The following is a 16,019-nucleotide window of genomic DNA, read 5'->3' on the forward strand; positions in this document are numbered from 1 at the left end:
AGAGAGGAGAATAGAGTTACATAGTGTTACAAAAACTCCGTGAAAACGGCATGACAATTACTCGCGTAATACAATTTTTCCTAGTTTCTTTGCCCTCGCCGTAACCCAAAGGTTGGCCTCATCCACAATATGCTTTAGGAGGATTGGCGGCGGTTCATTTTTATGGCGGAATACCTCAGTGTTCCTCTCATTTCATATTGTCCAGGACACCAGCATGGTTAGAGAAGCCATGGCGTGTTGATGAGGGTTGCTCGAATTGGTTCGCCTATCCCACCACTCCAAAAGGGACTCCGCAAGGTGCCAGTCATTTGTGTCCATGTGTATTAGACCATATTTAACAATGATCAAACGTTAAAGCCTAATAATGAAGCGGCATTTGACGAAGAGGTGGATGCCCGTCTCCTCTTCCCGATTGCAGAGGGGGCATAGGCCATAGTTAGCCCACCCATGTCGCGCAAGCCGGTCAGTGGTACAAATCTGATCTTGCAAGACAAGCCAGGCGAAGAACTTGACTTTTGTGGGCGCCCACAACTTCCAAACCATGAAGTCCATAGGGGAGAGCGTCAATCTAAGGAACTGCGCCTTGTACGCGGTCGATGCCGAATATGAACCATCCGTAGAGTGTTTCCATATAATGTCATCCTCGGAGTGCTCGTCGAGTTGGAAGTCATGAATGAGCATCTAGAGGGTAAAAAATTCATGGATGTGGTGACCTATGATGACGGTGTCTCTTCTGATTCTGAGCATCCAAGCATTCTCCTTGAGCGCCTCGCACACCTTCCAGTTCTTTCTCCTTGAGGCCTAAAAATGTGGGGAGCAATTTCCTTGGGTTTGCGACCAAGCAGCCAAGGCGAGTCCCAGAAAAGCGTTTTGGCCCCATTGCCCATGACGATAGTAGTGGAGGCATAGAAGAAATCGTGGTCCTCCTCAGTGCATGGGTTTCCCAGCCCCACCCGTAGTTTGCTCGGCTCCTTCCATTCATACCAGAGCCATCCCAGTCTCAAGGCACGAGCGAACTTGTCGGTGTTGAGAACACCTAGGCCTCCATAGCTTGGGGGTCGACATACAATGTCCGAGTTGACTTTGCATTTTGCACCAGTAGTTTTATCCAAGCCGGACCATAGAAAAGCCCACTCAATCTTGTTGAGGTTGTTGAGGGAGCCCTGTGGTATAATGAGGGGTGTCATGGAGTACACAGCCTGGAAGGTGATGATAGAACGAACGAGTGTCATTCGTATTGGGGAACGTTGCATGGGAAATGAAAAATTTCCTACACGCAAACACGATCTATCCATGGTGATGACCATCTACGAGAGGAGAGATTGAATCTACATACACTTGTAGATCGCTAAGCGGAAGCGTTCAAGAACGCGGTTGATGTAGTGGTACGTCTTCGCGATCCAATCACGAACCGTCCCGCGATCTCCCGACCAAGTGCCGAATGGACGACACCTCTGCGTTCAACACACGTATAGCTTGGTGACGCCTTCACCTCCTCGATCCAACGAGCGATGGTGAAGTAGCAGCCCGAGTCCTCCGACAGCACGACGGCGTGGTGAGGTGTTGGTGGTGACACCTCAGCAGAGCTTCGCCATGGGGTATTTGGAGGAGAGAAACTACGAGGGAGAGGAGGTGCAACGCCGTAGCAAGTTGTCATGTTGCTGCCCTCTCTCTACATCTCTATATATATAGGGGAAAGGGAGAGGGGAGGGCGCCCTAGGGTTTCCCCTAGGGGCCAGCGGCCAAGGCGAGCGACGGCTAGGGTTGGTGGCCCCTCCTCTTGGGTGCCTTGCCACCCAAGTTTGGGTTGGTGGCACCCTAGGAGGAGGCCTCCTCCCTTCGGCCGAAGTGGGGTCGGGCGAGGGGCTGCGCCCAACCCCCTGGTGGGCTGTGGTGCCCCCTCTCCTTGGCCTATGAGCCCCCCAACAATTACCAGGGCCTCCCGAAACCCCTTTCGACGCTCCATCATACCCTCGATATGTTGGAAATATGCCCTAGAGGCAATAATAAAATGGTATTATCATATTTCCTTGTTCATGATAATCGTCTATTGTTCATGCTATAATTGTCTTAACACGAAACAATAATACATGTGTGAATAAATAGATCACAATGTGTCCCTAACAAGCCTCTAGTTGGCTAGCTCGTTGATCAATAGATGATCATGGTTTCCTGATCATGGACATTAGATGTCATTGATAACGGGATCACATCATTGGGAGAATGATGTGATGGACAAGACCCGATCCTAAGCATAACACTAGATCGTGTTGTTCGTATGCTAAAGCTTTTCTAATGTCAAGTGTCTTTTCCTTCGACCGTGAGATTGTGCAACTCCCGGATACCGTAGGAGTGCTTTGGGTGTATCAAACGTCACAACGTAACTGGGTGACTATAAAGGTGCACTGCGGGTATCTCTGAAAGTGTCTGTTGGGTTGGTACGAATCGAGATCGGGATTTGCCACTCCGTGTGACGGAGAGGTATCTCTGGGCCCACTCGATAGAACATCATCATAATGAGCTCAGTGTGACTAAGTAGTTAGTCACATGATGATGTGCTACGGAACGAGTAAAGAGACTTACCGGTAACGAGATTGAACAAGGTATGGGATACCGACGATCGAATCTTGGGCAAGTTCTATACCAACAGACAAAGGGAATTGTATACGAGATTGATTGAATCCTTGACATCGTGGTTCATCCGATGAGATCATCGTGGAACATGTGGGAGCCACCATGGGTATCCAGACCACGCTGATGGTTATTGGCCGGAGAGGTGTCTCGGTCATGTGTGCATGCCTCCCGAACCCGTAGGGTCTACACACTTAAGGTTCGATGACGCTAGGGTCATAGGGAATTGTTATACGAGGTTACCGAAGGTTGTTCGGAGTCCCGGATGAGATCCCGGACGTCACGAGGAGCTCTGGAATGGTCCGGAGGTAAAGATTGATATATAGGATGGATGGGTTTGGACGCCGGAAATGTTTCGGGCACCGCCGACAAAGTGCCGGGACCACCGGAAGGGTTCCGGAGGCCCACCGGGAGAGGCAACCAGCCCCAGGAGACTACATGGGCCAAGTGTGAGAGGGAACCAGCCTGTGGGTGGGCTGGTGCGCCCCCCACACCCAGCCCATGGCGCCTAAGAGGGGGAAGGGTGGGGAACCCTAGCGCAGGTGGGCCTAAGGCCCACCAGGGGGTGCGCCACCCCCTCCTCCCCTCCTGGCCGCCACCCCTCCCCCCATCTAGGGCTGCCCCCCTTCAAGGGGAAACCCTAAAGGGGGCGCCACCCTCCCTTCCCCCTATATATAGCGGGGTTTTTGGCCATTGGAGACCCGGTTTTCCATCTCTCTCTCTCTCGGCGCAGTCCTGCTCTTCTTCTTCCTCCTCTCCCACAGTGCTTGGCCAAGCCCTGCCGGGATACCTCGTCTCTCCATCGACACCACGCCGTCGTGCTGCCGGAGATCTTCCCCAACCTCTCCCTCCTCCTTGCTGGATCAAGGTGCGGGAGACGTCACCGGGCTGCACGTGTGTTGAACGCGGAGGTGCCGTGGTTCGACACTAGATCGGAATCACACCGCGATCTGAATCGCCGCGAGTACGACTCCATCAACCGCGTTCTAGTAACGCTTCCGCTTAGCGATCTTCAAAGGTATGAAGATGCACTATCCCCTCTCTCATTGCTGTTCTCTCCATAGGAAGATCTGAATATGGCGTAGGAAAATTTTGAATTTATGCTACGTTTCCCAACAGTGGCATCCGAGCCAGGTTTTCTATGCGTAGATTCTATGCACGAGTAGAACACAAAAAGGTTGTGGGCGATGATTTTGTCAATTGCTTGCCGCTACTAGTCTCATTCTTTTCCGGTGGTATTGTGGGATGAAGCAGCCCGGACCGACCTTACACGTACGCTTACGTGAGACAGGTTCCACCGACCAACATGCACTAGGTGCATAAGGTGGCTAGCGTGTATCTGTCTCTCCCACTCTAGTCGGATTGGATTTGATGTAAAGGGTCCTTATGAAGGGTAAATAGCTTTGGAATATCATCGTTGTGGCTGTCACGTAGGTAAGAAGGCGTTCTTGCTAGAAACCCAAATCATCCACGTAAAACTTGCAACAACAATTACATGACGTCTAGCTTGTTCTTGCAGGGTTTGACATGTGATGTGATATGGCCAAAGGTTGTGATGTTACATGTGTGATGTATGAGATGATCACGTTCTTGTAATAGGATTCACGACTTGCATGTTGATGAGTATGACAACCGACAGGAGCCATAGGAGTTGTCTTAATTTATTGTGTGAGATGCAACGCCATGTATTTACTACTTTTACTTCATTGCTAACGGTTAGCTATAGTAGTAGTAGTAGTAGTAGTAGTAGTAGTAGTAGTAGTAGTAGTAGTAGTAGTAGTAGTTGGCGTGATGACTTCACGGAGACACGATGATGGAGATCATGGTGTCACGCCGGTGACAATGATGATCATGCGATGCCCGAAGATGGAGATCGAAGGAGCAAAGATGATAATGGCCATATCATGGCACTATATGATTGCATGTGATGTTTATCATGTTTTTCATCTTATTGCTTAGAACGACTGTAGCATAATGAGATGATCCCTCATAAAATTTCGAGAACGTATTCCCCTAAGTGTGCACCGTTGCGAAGGATTGTTGTCTCGAAGCACCACGTGATGATCGGGTGTGATAGATTCTAACGTTCGCATACAACGGGTGTAAGCCAGATTTACACACGCGAAACACTTAGGTTGACTCGACGATCTTAGCATGTACAGACATGACCTCGAATACAAGAGATCGAAAGGTCGAACATGAGTCGTATGGTTGAATATGATCAGCATGAAGTTGCTCACCATGATGACTAGTCTGTATCACGTGATGATCGGACACGGGTTAGTCGACATGGATCATGTATCACTTAGATGACTAGAGGGATGTCGATTTAAGTGGGAGTTCATACTTAATTTGATTAAATGAACTTAATTATCATGAACTTAGTCTAAAAGTTGTCTTTACAAATATTGTAGATCCAATGGCCAACGCACTTGTCAACCTCAATTTCAACGCGTTCCTAGAGAAAAACAAGTTGAAAGATGATGGTAGCAACTATGCGGACTGGGTCCGCAACTTGAAGCTCATCCTCATTGCATCCAAGAAGGCTTATGTCCTTGATGTGCCGCTAGGTGACCCCCCTGTTCCTGCGGCAGCCCAAGATGTTCATAACGTATGGCAAGCGCGGAGTGATGACTACTCTCTGGTTAGGTGTGGCATGTTATACAGTTTAGAACCGGGGCTCCAAAGGCGTTTTGAGCAACACGGAGCATATGAGATGTTCCAAGAGCTGAAGCTAGTTTTTCAAGCTCATGCCCAGGTCGAGAGATATGAAGTCTCCGACAAGTTCTTTAGCTGCAAGATGGAGGAGAACAGTTATGTTAGTGAGCATATTCTCAGAATGTCTGGGTTGCACGGACGTCTGACTCATCTTGGAGTCGAACTTCCAGATGACGTTGTAATTGATAGAATCCTCCAGTCTCTCCCACCAAGCTACAAGGGTTTTGTGCTGAACTACAACATGCAAGGGATGGAGAAGACCATTCCCGAGTTGTACTCGATGCTCAAGTCTGCACAAGTAGAAGTCAAGAAAGAGCATCAAGTGTTGATGGTCAACAAGACCACCAGTTTCAAGAAGGGCAAGGGTAAGAAGAACTTCAAGAAAGACGGCAAAGCCGTTTCCGCGCCCGGTAAGAAAAATGCCGGGAAGAAGAAAAAGAATGGACCCAAGCCTGAGACTGAGTGCTTCTATTGCAAGGGAAAATGTCACTGGAAGCGAAACTGCCCCAAGTACTTAGCGGACAAGAAGGCCGGCAACGTTAAAGGTATATATGATATACATGTTATTGATGTGTACCTTACCAGCACTGGGTATTTGATACCAGTGTTGTTGCTCACATTTGCAATTCAAAGCAGGAACTGCGGAATAAGCGGAGACTGGCCAAGGACGAGGTGATGATGCGCGTCGGGAATGGCTCCAAGGTCGATGTGATTGCCGTCGGCACATTGCCTCTACATCTACCTTCGGGATTAGTTTTAAACCTTAATAATTGTTATTTAGTTCCAGCTTTAAGCATGAACATTGTATCAGGGTCTTGTTTAATGCGAGACGGCTACTCATTTAAGTCAGAGAAAAATGGTTGCTCTATTTATATGAGTGATATGTTTTATGGTCATGCTCCGCTGGTGAATGGTTTATTCTTGATGAATCTCGATCGTGATGTTACACATATTCATAGTGTGAGTACCAAAAGATGCAAAGTTTATAATGATAGTCCTACATACTCGTGGCACTGCCGCCTTGGTCATATCGGTATTAAGCGCATGAAGAAACTCCATACTGATGGATTGTTAGAGTCTCTTGACTTTGAATCATTTGACACATGCGAGTCGTGCCTCATGGGCAAGATGACTAAGACTCCATTCTCAGGAATAATGGAGAGAGCAACTGACTTATTGGAAATAATACATACTGATGTGTGTGGTCCTATGAACGTTGGAGCTCGCGGTGGCTATCGTTATGTTCTCACTCTCACCAATGATTTGAGTAGGTATGGGTATATCTACTTGATGAAGCACAAATCTGAAACATTTGAAAATTTCAAGGAATTTCAGAATGAGGTTGAGAATCAACGTGACAGAAAAATAAAGTGTCTATGATCTGATCGTGGAGGAGAATATTTGAGTCACGAGTTTGGCACACACCTAAGGAAATGTGGAATTGTTTCACAACTGACGCCGCCTGGCACACCTCAACGTAATGGAGTGTCTGAACGTCGTAATCGCACTTTATTAGATATGGTACGATCTATGATGTCTCTTACCGACTTACCGCTATCATTTTGGGGATACGCATTGGAAACTGCAGCATTCACTTTAAATAGGGCACCGTCTAAATCCATTGAGACGACACCGTATGAACTATGGTTCGGCAAGAAACCTAAGCTGTCGTTTCTTAAAGTTTGGGTTTGCGATGCTTATGTGAAGAAACTTCAACCAGAGAAGCTCGAACCCAAATCGGAGAAATGCGTATTCATAGGATACCCTAAGGAAACTATTGGGTATACCTTCTATCTTAGATCCGAAGGTAAAACCTTTGTTGCCAAGAACGGATCCTTTCTAGAGAAAGAGTTTATCTCAAAAGAAGTAAGTGGGAGGAAAATAGAACTTGATGAGGTAATTACACCCCCCTCGAACCAGAGAGTAGCGCAACGCGGGAAATTGTTCCTGTGGCGCCTACGCCAACTGAAGAGGAAGTTAATGATGATGATCATGATGTTGGGAAACGTCGCATGGGAAACAAAAATTTTCCTACGCGCACGAAGACCTATCATGGTGATGTCCATCTACGAGAGGGGATGAGTGATCTACGTACCCTTGTAGATCGTACAGCAGAAGCGTTAGAGAACGCGGTTGATGTAGTGGAACGTCCTCACGTCCCTCGATCCGCCCCGCGAACAATCCCGCGATCAGTCCCACGATCTAGTACCGAACGGACGGCACCTCCGCGTTCAGCACACGTACAGCTCGACGATGATCTCGGCCTTCTTGATCCAGCAAGAGAGACGGAGAGGTAGAAGAGTTCTCCGGCAGCGTGACGGCGCTCCGGAGGTTGGTGATGATCTTGTCTCAGCAGGGCTCCGCCCGAGCTCCGCAGAAACACGATCTAGAGGAAAAACTATGGAGGTATGTGGTCGGGCAGCCGTGAGAAAGTCGTCTCAAATCTGCCCTAAAAGCCCCATATATATAGGAGGAGGGAGGGGGACCTTGCCTTGGGGTCCAAGGGATCCCCAAGGGGTCGGCCGAGCCAGGGGGGAGGACTCTCCCCCCCCAAACCGAGTCCTACTTGGTTTGGTGGGAGGGAGTCCTTCCCCCTTCCCACTTCTTCCTTTTTTTTTTCTTTCCTTTGATTTTTTCTCTCTTGGCGCATAGGGGATTTTTGGGCTGTCCCACCAGCCCACTAAGGGCTGGTGTGACCCCCCCAAATGCCTATGGGCTTCCCCGGAGTGGGTTGCCCCCCTCCGGTGAACTCCCGGAACCCATTCGTCATTCCCGGTACATTCCCGGTAACTCCGAAAACCTTCCGGTAATCAAATGAGGTCATCCTATATATCAATCTTCGTTTCCGGACTATTCCGGAAACCCTCGTGACGTCCGTGATCTCATCCGGGACTCCGAACAACATTCGGTAACCAACCATATAACTCAAATACGCATAAAACAACGTCGAACCTTAAGTGTGCAGACCCTGCGGGTTCGAGAACTATGTAGACATGACCCGAGAGACTCCTCGGTCAATATCCAACAGCGGGACCTGGATGCCCATATTGGATCCTACATATTCTACGAAGATCTTATCGTTTGAACCTCAGTGCCAAGGATTCGTATAATCCCGTATGTCATTCCCTTTGTCCTTCGGTATGTTACTTGCCCGAGATTCGATCGTCAGTATCCGTATACCTATTTCAACCTCGTTTACCGGCAAGTCTCTTTACTCGTTCCGTAATACAAGATCCCGCAACTTACACTAAGTTACATTGCTTGCAAGGCTTGTGTGTGATGTTGCATTACCGAGTGGGCCCCGAGATACCTCTCCGTCACACGGAGTGACAAATCCCAGTCTTGATCCATACTAACTCAACTGACACCTTCGGAGATACCTGTAGAGCATCTTTATAGTCACCCAGTTACATTGCGACGTTTGATACACACAAAGCATTCCTCCGGTGTCAGTGAGTTTATATGATCTCATGGTCATAGGAATAAATACTTGACACGCAGAAAACAGTAGCAACAAAATGACACGATCAACATGCTACGTCTATTAGTTTGGGTCTAGTCCATCACGTGATTCTCCCAATGACGTGATCCAGTTATCAAGCAACAACACCTTGTTCATAATCAGAAGACACTGACTATCATCGATCAACTGGCTAGCCAACTAGAGGCATGCTAGGGACGGTGTTTTGTCTATGTATCCACACATGTAAATGAGTCTTCATTCAATACAATTATAGCATGAATAATAAACTATTATCTTGATACAGGAATTATAATAATAACTATACATTTATTATTGCCTCTAGGGCATAATTCCAACAGTCTCCCACTTGCACTAGAGTCAATAATCTAGCCCTCACATCACCATGTGAATTACATTGTAATAAATCTATCACCCATACAGTTCTGGTGTCGATCATGTTTTGGCCGTGGAAGAGGCTTAGTCAGCGGGTCTGCTACATTCAGATCCGTGTGCACTTTGCATATATTTACGTCCTCCTCCTCGACGTAGTCGCGGATGAGGTTGAAGCGTCGTTTGATGTGTCTGGTCTTCTTGTGAAACCTTGGTTCCTTTGCTAAGGCAATGGCACCAGTGTTGTCACAGAACAAGGTTATTGGATCCAGTGCACTTGGCACCACTCCAAGATCCGTCATGAACTGCTTCATCCAGACACCCTCCTTAGCCGCCTCCGAGGCAGCCATGTACTCCGCTTCACATGTAGAATCTGCTACGACGCTTTGCTTGGAACTGCACCAGCTTACTGCACCCCCATTAAGAATAAATACGTATCCGGTTTGCGACTTAGAGTCGTCCGGATCTGTGTCAAAGCTTGCATCGACGTAACCTCTTACGGCGAGCTCTTCGTCACCTCCATACACGAGAAACATCTCCTTAGTCCTTTTCAGGTACTTCAGGATATTCTTGACCGCCGTCCAGTGATCCACTCCTGGATTACTCTGGAACCTACCTGCCATACTTATGGCCAGGCTAACATCCGGTCTAGTGCACAGCATTGCATACATGATAGAGCCTATGGCTGAAGCATAGGGGACGGAGCGCATATGCTCTCTATCTTCATCAGTTGCTGGGCACTGAGTCTTACTCAATCTCGTACCTTGTAACACTGGCAAGAACCCTTTCTTGGACTGTTCCATTTTGAACCTCTTCAAAACTTTATCAAGGTAAGTGCTTTGTGAAAGTCCTATCAGGCGTTTTGATCTATCCCTATAGATCTTAATGCCTAGAATGTAAGCAGCTTCTCCTAGGTCCTTCATAGAGAAACTTTTATTCAAGTAACCTTTTATGCTCTCCAAAAGCTCTACGTTGTTTCCAATCAGTAATATGTCATCCACATATAATATTAGAAACGCCACAGAGCTCCCACTCACTTTCTTGTAAATACAAGATTCTCCAACCACTTGTATAAACCCAAATGCTTTGATCACCTCATCAAAGCGTTTGTTCCAACTCCGAGATGCTTGCACCTGTCCATAAATGGATCGCTGGAGCTTGCACACCTTGTCAGCATTTTCAGGATCGACAAAACCTTCGGGTTGCATCATATACAACTCTTCCTTAAGGAAACCGTTAAGGAACACCGTTTTGACATCCATCTGCCAGATTTCATAATCGAAAAATGCAGCTATTGCTAACATGATTCTGACGGACTTAAGCATCGCTACGGGAGAGAAAGTCTCATCGTAGTCAATTCCTGGAACTTGTGAAAAACCCTTTGCCACAAGTCGAGCTTTATAAACGGTCACATTACCGTCAGCGTCCGTCTTCTTCTTAAAGATCCATTTGTTCTGAATAGCCTTGCGGTCCTCAGGCAGCATCTCCAAAGTCCACACTTTGTTCTCCTACATGGATCCTATCTCGGATTTCATGGCTTCTAGCCATTTGTTGGAATCTGGGCCCACCATTGCTTCTTCATAATTTGCAGGTTCATTGTTGTCTAACAACATGATTGATAAGACGGGATTACCGTACCACTCTAGAGCAGCGCGTGATCTCGTCGACCTGCGTGGTTCAACAGAAACTTGAACTGGAGTTTCATGATCATCATCATTAACTTCCTCCTCAACCGGCGTCGCAATGACAGAGGTTTCCCCTTGCCCTGCGCCACCATCCAGAGGAATGATAGGTTCGACAACCTCGTCAAGTTCTATCTTCCTCCCACTCAATTCTCTCGAGAGAAACTCCTTCTCGAGAAAAGTTCCGTTCTTAGCAACAAGCACTTTGCCCTCGGATTTGAGATAGAAGGTGTACCCAACCGTCTCTTTTGGGTAACCTATGAAGACGCACTTTTCTGCTTTGGGTTCCAGCTTTTCAGGCTGAAGCTTTTTGACATAAGCATCACATCCCCAAACTTTAAGAAACGACAACTTTGGCCTTTTGCCATACCACAGTTCGTATGGTGTCGTCTCAACGGATTTTGATGGTGCCCTATTTAAAGTGAATGCAGCTGTTTCTAATGTATAACCCCAAAACGATAACGGCAAATCAGTAAGAGACATCATAGATCGCACCATTTCTAATAAAGTACGATTACGACGTTCGGACACACCATTACGCTGTGGTGTTCCAGGCGGTGTTAACTGCGAAACAATTCCACATTGTCTTAAGTGAGTACCAAACTCGAAACTCAGATATTCACCCCCACGATCAGACCGTAGGAACTTGATCTTCTTGTTACGATGATTTTCCACTTCACTCTGAAATTGCTTGAACTTTTCAAATGTTTCAGACTTGTGCTTCATCAAGTAGACATAACCATATCTACTTAGATCGTCAGTGAAGGTGAGAAAATAACGATATCCGCCGCGTGCCTCCACGCTCATTGGACCACACACATCGGTATGTATGATTTCCAACAAGTCACTTGCACGCTCCATTGTTCCGGAGAACGGAGTCTTAGTCATCTTGCCCATGAGGCATGGTTCGCACGTGTCAAGTGAATCAAAGTCAAGTGACTCCAAAAGTCCATCAGCATGGAGTTTCTTCATGCGCTTTACACCAATATGACCCAAGCGGCAGTGCCACAAAAATATGGCGCTATCATTGTTTACTCTAACTCTTTTGGTCTCAATGTTATGTATATGCGTATCTCTATCAAGATTCAATATGAACAATCCTCTCACATTCGGTGCATGACCATAAATGATGTTACTCATAGAAATAGAACAACCATTATTCTCAGACTTAAAAGAGTAACCGTCTCGCAATAAACAAGATCCAGATATAATGTTCATGCTCAACGCAGGCACTAAATAACAATGATTTAAGTTCATCACTAATCCCGATGGTAGTTGAAGTGACACTGTGCCGACGGCGATTGCATCAACCTTGGAACCGTTTCCTACGCGCATCGTCACTTCGTCTTTCGCCAGCCTTCGTCTATTCCGCAGTTCCTGCTTCGAGTTGCAAATGTGAGCAACAGAACCGGTATCGAATACCCAGGCACTACTACGAGAGCCGGTTAAGTACACATCAATAACATGTATATCAAATATACCTGATTTTTCTTTGCCCGCCTTCTGATCTGCCAGATACTTGGGGCAATTGCGCTTCCAGTGACCCATACCCTTGCAATAGAAGCACTCTGTTTCAGGCTTAGGTCCAGCCTTGGGTTTCCTCGGCGGATTGGCAACAGGCTTGCCGCTCTTCTTCGAATTGCCCTTCTTGCCTTTGCCGTTTCTCTTGAAACTAGTGGTCTTGCTCACCATCAACACTTGATGCTCTTTACGGAGTTCAGACTCTGCGACTTTCAGCATCGCAAACAACTCGCCGGTAGACTTGTTCATCCCTTGCATGTTGTAGTTCAACACAAAGCCTTTATAGCTTGGCGGCAGTGATTGAAGGATTCTGTCAGTGATAGCTTCTTGCGGGAGTTCAATCCCCAGTTCAGCTAGACGGTTTGAGTACCCAGACATTTTGAGCACATGTTCACTGACAGACGAGTTTTCCTCCATCTTGCAAGCATAGAATTTATCGGAGGTCTCATACCTCTCGATCCGGGCGTTCTTCTGAAAGATAAACTTCAACTCCTGGAACATCTCAAATGCTCCATGACGCTCAAAGCAACGTTGAAGTCCCGGTTCTAAGCCATACAAGACTGCACATTGAACTATTGAGTAGTCCTCCTTACGTGCTAACCAAGCGTTCTTAACATCCTGATCAGCCGTAGCGGGTGGTTCATCTCCTAGCGCAGCATTAAGGACATAATCCTTCTTTCCAGCTTGTAAGATTAGCTTAAGATTACGAGCCCAGTCTACAAAGTTGCTTCCATCATCTTTCAACTTAGCTTTCTCTAGGAATGTATTAAAATTCAGGATGACACTTGCGTGAGCCATGATCTACAACACAAATACATTCAAAGTGGACTTAGACTATGTTCAAGATAATTAGAGTTCAACTTAATCAAATTATATGCCAAACTCCCACTCAAAAAGTACATCTCTCTAGTCATTTGAGTGGTTCATGATCCACTTACACTATCCCAAGTCCGATCATCACGTGAGTCGAGAGTAGTTTCAGTGGTAAGCATCCCTATGCTAATCATATCAGCTATATGATTCATGATCGACCTTTGGGTCTCATGTGTTCCGAGGCATGTCTGCACATGCTAGGCTCGTCAAGCTTAACCCGAGTGTTCCGCGTGCGCAACTGTTTTGCACCCGTTGTATGTGAACATTGAGTCTATCACACCCGATCATCACGTGGTGTCTCGAAACGACGAACTGTAGCAACGGTGCACAGTCGGGGAGAACACAATTTCGTCTTGAAATTTTAGTGAGAGATCACCTTATAATGCTACCGTCGTTCTAAGCAAAATAAGGTGCATAAAAGGATTAACATCACATGCAATTCATAAGTGACATGATATGGCCATCATCACGTGCTTCTTGATCTCCATCACCAAAGCACCGGCACGATCTTCTTGTCACCGGCGCCACACCATGATCATCCATCAACGTGTTGCCATCGGGGTTGTCGTGCTACTTATGCTATTACTACTAAAGCTACATCCTAGCAAAATAGTAAACGCATCTGCAAGCACATATGTTAGTATAAAGACAACCCTATGGCTCCTGCCGGTTGCCGTACCATCGACGTGCAAGTCGATATTTCTATTACAACATGATCATCTCATACATCCAATATATCACATCACATCATTGGCCATATCACATCACAATCATACCCTGCAAAAACAAGTTAGACGTCCTCTAATTTTGTTGTTGCATGTTTTACGTGGTGACCAAGGGTATTTAGTAGGATCGCATCTTACTTACCCAAACACCACAACGGAGATATATGAGTTGCTATTTAACCTCATCCAAGGACCTCCTCGGTCAAATCCGATTCAACTAAAGTTGGAGAAACCGTCACTTGCCAGTCATCTTTGAGCAAAGGGGGTTACTCGTAACGATGAAACCAGTCTCTCGTAAGCGTACGAGTAATGTCGGTCCAAGCCGCTTCAATCCAACAATACCGCGGAATCAAGAAAAGACTAAGGAGGGCAGCAAAACGCACATCACCGCCCACAAAACCTTTTGTGTTCTACTCGAGAAGACATCTACGCATGAACCTAGCTCATGATGCCACTGTTGGGAAACGTCGCATGGGAAACAAAAATTTTCCTACGCGCACGAAGACCTATCATGGTGATGTCCATCTACGAGAGGGGATGAGTGATCTACGTACCCTTGTAGATCGTACAGCAGAAGCGTTAGAGAACGCGGTTGATGTAGTGGAACGTCCTCACGTCCCTCGATCCGCCCCGCGAACAATCCCGCGATCAGTCCCACGATCTAGTACCGAACGGACGGCACCTCCGCGTTCAGCACACGTACAGCTCGACGATGATCTCGGCCTTGATCCAGCAAGAGAGACGGAGAGGTAGAAGAGTTCTCCGGCAGCGTGACGGCGCTCCGGAGGTTGGTGATGATCTTGTCTCAGCAGGGCTCCGCCCGAGCTCCGCAGAAACACGATCTAGAGGAAAAACTATGGAGGTATGTGGTCGGGCAGCCGTGAGAAAGTCGTCTCAAATCTGCCCTATAAGCCCCATATATATAGGAGGAGGGAGGGGGACCTTGCCTTGGGGTCCAAGGGATCCCCAAGGGGTCGGCCGAGCCAGGGGGGAGGACTCTCCCCCCCCAAACCGAGTCCTACTTGGTTTGGTGGGAGGGAGTCCTTCCCCCTTCCCACTTCTTCCTTTTTTTTTTTTTCTTTCCTTTGATTTTTTCTCTCTTGGCGCATAGGGGATTTTTGGGCTGTCCCACCAGCCCACTAAGGGCTGGTGTGACCCCCCCAAATGCCTATGGGCTTCCCCGGAGTGGGTTGCCCCCCTCCGGTGAACTCCCGGAACCCATTCGTCATTCCCGGTACATTCCCGGTAACTCCGAAAACCTTCCGGTAATCAAATGAGGTCATCCTATATATCAATCTTCGTTTCCGGACTATTCCGGAAACCCTCGTGACATCCGTGATCTCATCCGGGACTCCGAACAACATTCGGTAACCAACCATATAACTCAAATACGCATAAAACAACGTCGAACCTTAAGTGTGCAGACCCTGCGGGTTCGAGAACTATGTAGACATGACCCGAGAGACTCCTCGGTCAATATCCAACAGCGGGACCTGGATGCCCATATTGGATCCTACATATTCTACGAAGATCTTATCGTTTGAACCTCAGTGCCAAGGATTCGTATAATCCCGTATGTCATTCCCTTTGTCCTTCGGTATGTTACTTGCCCGAGATTCGATCGTCAGTATCCGTATACCTATTTCAACCTCGTTTACCGGCACTCTTTACTCGTTCCGTAATACAAGATCCCGCAACTTACACTAAGTTACATTGCTTGCAAGGCTTGTGTGTGATGTTGCATTACCGAGTGGGCCCCGAGATACCTCTCCGTCACACGGAGTGACAAATCCCAGTCTTGATCCATACTAACTCAACTGACACCTTCGGAGATACCTGTAGAGCATCTTTATAGTCACCCAGTTACGTTGCGACGTTTGATACACACAAAGCATTCCTCCGGTGTCAGTGAGTTTATATGATCTCATGGTCATAGGAATAAATACTTGACACGCAGAAAACAGTAGCAACAAAATGACACGATCAACATGCTACGTCTATTAGTTTGGGTCTAGT

Source organism: Hordeum vulgare, chromosome 1H (genome assembly GCF_904849725.1).
Source record: "Hordeum vulgare subsp. vulgare chromosome 1H, MorexV3_pseudomolecules_assembly, whole genome shotgun sequence".
In the NCBI taxonomy this organism is placed as follows: Eukaryota; Viridiplantae; Streptophyta; class Magnoliopsida; order Poales; family Poaceae; genus Hordeum; species Hordeum vulgare.